The following is a 6,669-nucleotide window of genomic DNA, read 5'->3' as shown; positions in this document are numbered from 1 at the left end:
GAGCCAAGAGAAGATGGCGCCACTATAAACACTTGCCTGCGCCATGACGGGCTGGGGCCGAACACCATCCAGGCCCCTCAAGCAAGCCTACCAGCGCTATAGGCATAGACGTAAAAAAAAAAAAAAAGAAAAAACAGATGGAGTCTCAGGGTATATCTTAACATTTCTATTTTTCTATATATTTATTTCCTTACAATCTTCCACTTCCCTTAGTTTAGCTGTTCTGTATGTGTGTGTGTGTGTGTAGCAGCCACATCACTCACCCACTGTGGTGTGTCTGTGGGCCTGGCCGTGGGTGCAGGCAGCAGCTGCAGGCGGCGTCCAGCAGGCACACGGCCCCTCTCCAGGCCTGTGGGCAGGGCACTCACCCGCAGAGTGCCGGCACCTTCTTCTTCCTCTTCATTAATCCTATGCTACTCACTCTTCATTCATTCTTCTCCAGACCTCTGAGGCCCAGCATGCTTTCCTTCCTCCCTCTCTGGTCTTCCTTCTTCTGTATTCTTCAGTTATTTTTCTCTGGGTGTTTCCGTCAAGAGTGTTCCACGTGGCACACTGCTGTACTGCCTGTGCCTTTATCTCCCCTCAGCCCCAGCACAGTGCTCAGCCTTCCCTGCTGGAGCCACTTGCCCATCCATCACCCAGCCACTGGCCAACAATACAAGGCTTGACAAGCACCACTGGAGTGTTCCTGCCTTGACCCATTACATATTCTGCCTTCAATTCCCTCGGGGCAGCAACCCTAACAAGCCATCACAGCTCCCAGGCCGGCACTCTGCACCAGTGGTCTCTGCTGGGCCGGGTTTAACAAGTCCATTGCAGCTCCCAGGCCGGCACTCTGCACCAGTGGTCTCTGCTGGGCCGGGTTTAACAAGTCCATCACAGCTCCCAGGCCGGCACTCTGCCCCAGTGGTCTCTGCTGGGCCGGGTTTAACAAGTCCATCACAGCTCCCAGGCCGGCACTCTGCACCAGTGGTCTCTGCTGGGCCGGGTTTAACAAGTCCATCACAGCTCCCAGGCCGGCACTCTGCACCAGTGGTCTCTGCTGGGCCGGGTTTAACAAGTCCATCACAGCTCCCAGGCCGGCACTCTGCACCAGTGGTCTCTGCTGGGTCGGGTTTAACAAGTCCATCACAGCTCCCAGGCCGGCACTCTGCACCAGTGGTCTCTGCTGGGCCGGGTTTAACAAGCCATCACAGCTCCCAGGCTGGCACTCTGCCCCAATGGTCTCTGCTGGGCCGGGTTTAACAAGTCCATTGCAGCTCCCAGGCCGGCACTCTGCCCCAGTGGTCTCTGCTGGGCCGGGTTTAAGTCCATCACAGCTCCCAGGCTGGCACTCTGCACCAGTGGTCTCTGCTGGGCCGGGTTTAACAAGTCCATCACAGCTCCCAGGCCGGCACTCTGCCCCAGTGGTCTCTGCTGGGCCGGGTTTAACAAGTCCATCACAGCTCCCAGGCCGGCACTCTGCACCAGTGGTCTCTGCTGGGTCGGGTTTAACAAGTCCATTGCAGCTCCCAGGCCAGCACTCTGCCCCAGTGGTCTCTGCTGGGCCGGGTTTAACAAGCCATCACAGCTCCCAGGCCGGCACTCTGCCCCAGTGGTCTCTGCTGGGTCGGGTTTAACAAGTCCATTGCAGCTCCCAGGCCGGCACTCTGCCCCAGTGGTCTCTGCTGGGCTGGGTTTAACAAGCCATCACAGCTCCCAGGCTGGCACTCTGCCCCAGTGGTCTCTGCTGGGCCGGGTTTCTTGTGGAGCGCAGGGAAACTTGACAAACCCTCACACAGCGTCCCCTTGGTAATCCTGCTGATAGTCTGTTGTGGCGGCCTGAGTCACCGCTGCTGCACTGTGCCGGGGCAAGGTGGCTCGGGGCAGACGGCACTGTTCACTGTGGTGTTGGCTGCTGCACTGTGCCAGGGCAAGGTGGCTCGGGGCAGATGGCACTGTTCACTGTGGTGTTGGCTGCTGCACTGTGCCAGGGCAAGGTGGCTCGGGGCAGACGGCACTGTTCACTGTGGTGTTGGCTGCTGCACTGTGCCAGGGCAAGGTGGCTCGGGGCAGACGGCACTGTTCACTGTGGTGTTGGCTGCTGCACTGTGCCGGGGCAAGGTGGCTCGGGGCAGACGGCACTGTTCACTGTGGTGTTGGCTGCTGCACTGTGCCGGGGCAAGGTGGCTCGGGGCAGACAGCACTGTTCACTGTGGTGTCGGTGCATCCCTCAGCAGTCAGCCACAACACGGTGCCAGTCCTCCCCAGGTGGTGTTGATGACTGGCTCCCCATCACACACACACAGCAGCACAACACACCACCTCAGAAGTGGGTCTTCATGTGCCCGGCAATGTCCGCCTTCGTGTTAAAGTGCTTCCCACACACTTGAACTCTCTCAGGCCAGAGTGTCTGAACATGTGACGCTCCAGGGTTTGCTTCTCTCTGAACCTTTCTCCACATTCCAGACACTCATGAGGCCTCTCACCGGTGTGTGTAAGGGTGTGTGTGTGTTGAGGCCACCCTTCTGTGTAAACCTTTGGCCACAAACTTCACATTCATGAGGCCTTTCACCAGTGTGTGTAAGGGCATGTGTGTTGAGGCAACCCTTCTGTGTAAACCTTTTGCCACACTCTTGGCATTCATGGGGTCCTTCACCAGTGTGTGTAAGGGTGTGTGTGTTTAGGTCACTGTCTTTCTTTCACTAGTCTTTTCATTCCTTTCTTTCTTTTGTGTTCTTGTTGTTTCTCCAAGTCTGTCTTTCTCTCTTCGTCTTCTCTTTCGTCTTGTTCTTCAGCCAGGGCGGGGTTGCCAAACACGTCCTCCACCGCCACCACATACAGCAGCACCACACAACACCTCAGGGGAAGTGGATCTTCATGTGCCTGGCAATATTCTGCTTGGTCTTGAAATGTTTTAGACAAACATCACACTTGAACTCTCTCAGATCAGTGTGTGTGACAACGTGGCTGTTCAATGCAGACTTAGAAAAGAACCTTCTGTCACACTCAAGGCATTCATGAGGTCTTTCCCCAGTGTGTGTAAGGGTGTGTGTGTTAAGGTGACTCTTCTGACTGAACACTTTGCCACACTCTTGGCATTCATGAGGTCTTTCACCAGTGTGTGTAAGGGTGTGAGTGTTGAGGCTACTTTTGTGTCTGAAAACCTTGCCACACTTCTGGCATTCATGAGGTCTTTCACCAGTGTGTGTAAGGGTGTGTGTGTTAAGGTCACTCTTCCTACTGAACACTTTGCCACACTCTTGGCATTCATGAGGTCTTTCACCAGTGTGTGTAAGGGTGTGAGTGTTAAGGTTACTCTTCCTACTGAACACTTTGCCACACTCTTGGCATTCATGAGGTCTTTCACCAGTGTGTGTAAGGGTGTGAGTGTTAAGGTTACTCTTCCTACTGAACACTTTGCCACACTCTTGGCATTCATGAGGTCTTTCACCAGTGTGTGTAAGAGTGTGAGTGTTAAGGTTACTCTTCCTACTGAACACTTTGCCACACTCTTGGCATTCATGAAGTCTTTCACCAGTGTGTGTAAGGGTGTGAGTGTTAAGGTTACTCTTCCTACTGAACACTTTGCCACACTCTTGGCATTCATGAGGTCTTTCACCAGTGTGTGTAAGGGTGTGAGTGTTAAGGTTACTCTTCTGAGTGAACACTTTGCCACACTCTTGGCATTCATGAGGTCTTTCACCAGTGTGTGTAAGGGTGTGTGTGTTAAGGTGACTCTTCTGACCAAACACTTTGCCACACTCTTGGCATTCATGAGGTCTTTCACCAGTGTGTGTAAGGGTGTGTGTGTTAAGGTTACTCTTCTGAGTGAACACTTTGCCACACTCTTGGCATTCATGAGGTCTTTCACCAGTGTGTGTAAGGGTGTGTGTGTTAAGGTTACTCTTCTGAGTGAACACTTTGCCACACTCTTGGCATTCATGAGGTCTTTCACCAGTGTGTGTAAGGGTGTGTCTATTAAGGTCTCTCTTCTGACCAAACACTTTGCCACACTCTTGGCATTCATGAGGTCTTCCACCAGAGTATGTGGGTGTGTTTGTTGAGGTCACCCTTCCCAGGGAGTCTTTTCCCACACTCTTGGCACTCATGCTTCCCTTCAGCAGTGTGTGCAAGGCTGTGTCTGGTGAACTTGCTCTCAGTCTCAAACCTTCTCTCACTCAAACTCTCCCTTTCCTTAATGGCTGGAGATGCCAGCAGCAAGGTGGTGGTGGTGGTTCTCCTGAGCACCCCTGATCAGAGCTTGCAAGGTGCTGTTCAAAGTTATGGCACTGAATTTTTTCTTTGGCACAAAATATGATGAAGGAATTGCACTGTACTGTAGTGCATGGTCTGGCACTGATCCTCACAGCAGTGGCAGGCTGCTCCTGCTGGTCCTGGCCCCTCAGGCTGCCGCCCAGCCCTGCAGTCTCCACTGCAACATAAGTCCGCGGCAGTGAGGACGCAGCACGGCACCCGCCTCAGACCCTCGCTGCTGCACCAGCACCAGGGGTGGCTGTTGAGACAAAGATCACAGCCTCATAGAAACATGCTTCAAACTGAATACCAAAAGCATCTACAAATTCCATAAAATGTAGCAGAGCACAACACCGTTACTGGTTTTCAATCCCAATATTGTGACAACTGCATCAAAGAAACTGAGGCAAAATAGACCCAGAGCAGTGAACTAGCTGCCCTTGACAACCTGGAGGCAACCATGCAGCAGGCAGCTGAAAAGCACCTTGTGGATATGGGAAGCGGAAAACAGAGACAGAACAATGCTGCAGAACAGCCACCACAGAAAAGGGCATCAAGGAAGGGAAAGAACAGAGCAGGGAAGTGTGCAGAGCGTCGTCGCTTTGAGAGAAAGAACAACAAGATATCGTGGATCAAAATAAATAAATAAATAAATAAATAAAACCAGACATGTTTAAATATGAAAGAATCAAATTGTCACCAACAAGATTAAAGGAGACAAAAACTCCGGAAACAAACAACCACGGAGACAAATAAACACTCTCGGAGGCCAAGAAGTAAAGATGAAAGCTCCCTCTTGCTCTCTGTGAAGACGCAGTGAAGGTGCCAGACAAGGGGACCAGACCCAGGTTGTCCACTGCCTGGGATGCTGTGACCTCCATGACTACTAGAAGGCCTCTGGCTCAATAAAGAGACAAAATAATGCAAGCACTCGTGCTGTACAAAGTCCACAGCAAAACAATGGATGCAACAAACACTTGCCAAAACAACAAGACATTAATAAATATTGGAGAGAGAGAGAGAGAGAGAGAGAGAGAGAGAGAATTAGATATAACAAGTAGTACCTATTAAAAAAGGACACACGGCTCAACAAGCTATTTAAGCCGATCACTTTCCTCACTATAGAAAGACTACAAAATGAACACACTGGCTTCATAAACCACAAACACAAACTAGCAAGAGTTGTTTTATCGCCACCTTCATCAACAAATGGTCAATTTACTGTTTCACCCAACCAACGATTTTCTGATGTGGTTCATGTTTTTCTGGTGATAGATTTAGAGAATTGCACGATTTTGTACCTCATTTCCGTCGCAAATGTCTACTTTTCGAGTTATGCCTATCCCCTGCCCTAAACGATCTTGGGGACCTGTGGGAACCTTACCTAGATTTCTTACCTAAATGGGGAGAACCCCATCTAGAATCAGGTGACGCCTCCAACCAAGACAGCAAGTAGATTGTCCTTTAGATGTTCTGGTGGTTGGCTAATGTGGCATCACCAAGACTACACAAACAACTGCCATAATACTCTTGAGTAAGTGCCAAGACAATATAGTCAGGTTGGCAATCCCGAGTGGAGACACAGCACAGCCACAGCACAGGACACAAGTTTACAAGTTAAAGAGATACTCAAAAACCCAAAATCAATCAAAATCATACAAAATTTGACTGAGAGAAGTGTGGAGATGCCGTTTGAAAGTATTAACAGAATTCACCACAACAACTGATTCTGGTAAATTATTCCAAATGCTAATGACCCGCACCGAGAAGAAATGAGCTCGAACATCAGTATTGTAACGAGGAACAAAAAGCTTAAAGGAGTGGCCTCTCGTGTCTCTGTTGAAATTTCTAACAAAGAGGTGACCTAGATTCGGACAAAACCCTTTCAGAATGTTGAACACCATAATGAGATCAGCTCTGATCAATCTTCCTTTAATGGAATAAAGACTCAATCTAGCGAGATGTTCACTGTATGGCAGATCATGGAAACCGGTAATTTTCTTGGTCCACCTCCTCTGAACATTTTCTAAAAGCCTAATGTCTCCTGTATAACCAGTGAACCAAACCACAGAGGCAAAGTCCAAGATAGGGCGAATATGTGAGATAAAAACTGTCTTCATGAAATCAGGAGATCTGCAAAGGGTACCCTTTAGAATACTGTAACCAATGCCTCCAGCCTTGCCAGTGATTTCTCTCACATGCAAATGAAACTTTAGGGAGGAATCCACCCTGACCCCAAGATCCTTATAGTTATCTACATCTTGTATGGGTTGGTTTCCAATAAAATACGGTAAAGGAGAAGGAGCATAAAGGAAATTCCTACAAAAGTTCATTCTGGCACATTTGCCAACTGAGAAAGATAAACCCCAAGAGCTGCTTGTGTTGTAGAGAGTGTTGATGTCTCTCTGCAAAATACTGTGAGAAATTAATTGG

At 49.9% G+C, this 6,669-nt stretch overlaps 1 long non-coding RNA gene across 6 annotated transcripts; it reads left to right on the top strand.

The window, feature by feature from the left end:
- The first annotated feature begins 264 nt into the window (after positions 1 to 264).
- Positions 265 to 4,098, top strand: LOC126985155 (uncharacterized). Of its 6 annotated transcripts, none has more exons than XR_007738355.1 (5): positions 265 to 1,060; positions 1,373 to 3,088; positions 3,173 to 3,377; positions 3,462 to 3,928; positions 4,013 to 4,098. It is a non-coding gene; the product is annotated as an uncharacterized LOC126985155 (long non-coding RNA). The 6 variants fall into 6 exon arrangements; XR_007738357.1 differs by having other exon boundaries at positions 3,462 to 3,881; positions 3,966 to 4,072; XR_007738356.1 differs by lacking the exon at positions 4,013 to 4,098 and having other exon boundaries at positions 3,462 to 3,592; positions 3,677 to 3,824.
- Positions 4,099 to 6,669: the final 2,571 nt, after the last annotated feature.

Source organism: Eriocheir sinensis, chromosome 58 (genome assembly GCF_024679095.1).
Source record: "Eriocheir sinensis breed Jianghai 21 chromosome 58, ASM2467909v1, whole genome shotgun sequence".
Taxonomy (NCBI): Eukaryota; Metazoa; Arthropoda; class Malacostraca; order Decapoda; family Varunidae; genus Eriocheir; species Eriocheir sinensis.
The sequence above is the reverse complement of the archived record's forward strand: the minus strand, read 5'-3'. Positions and strand labels throughout refer to the sequence as shown.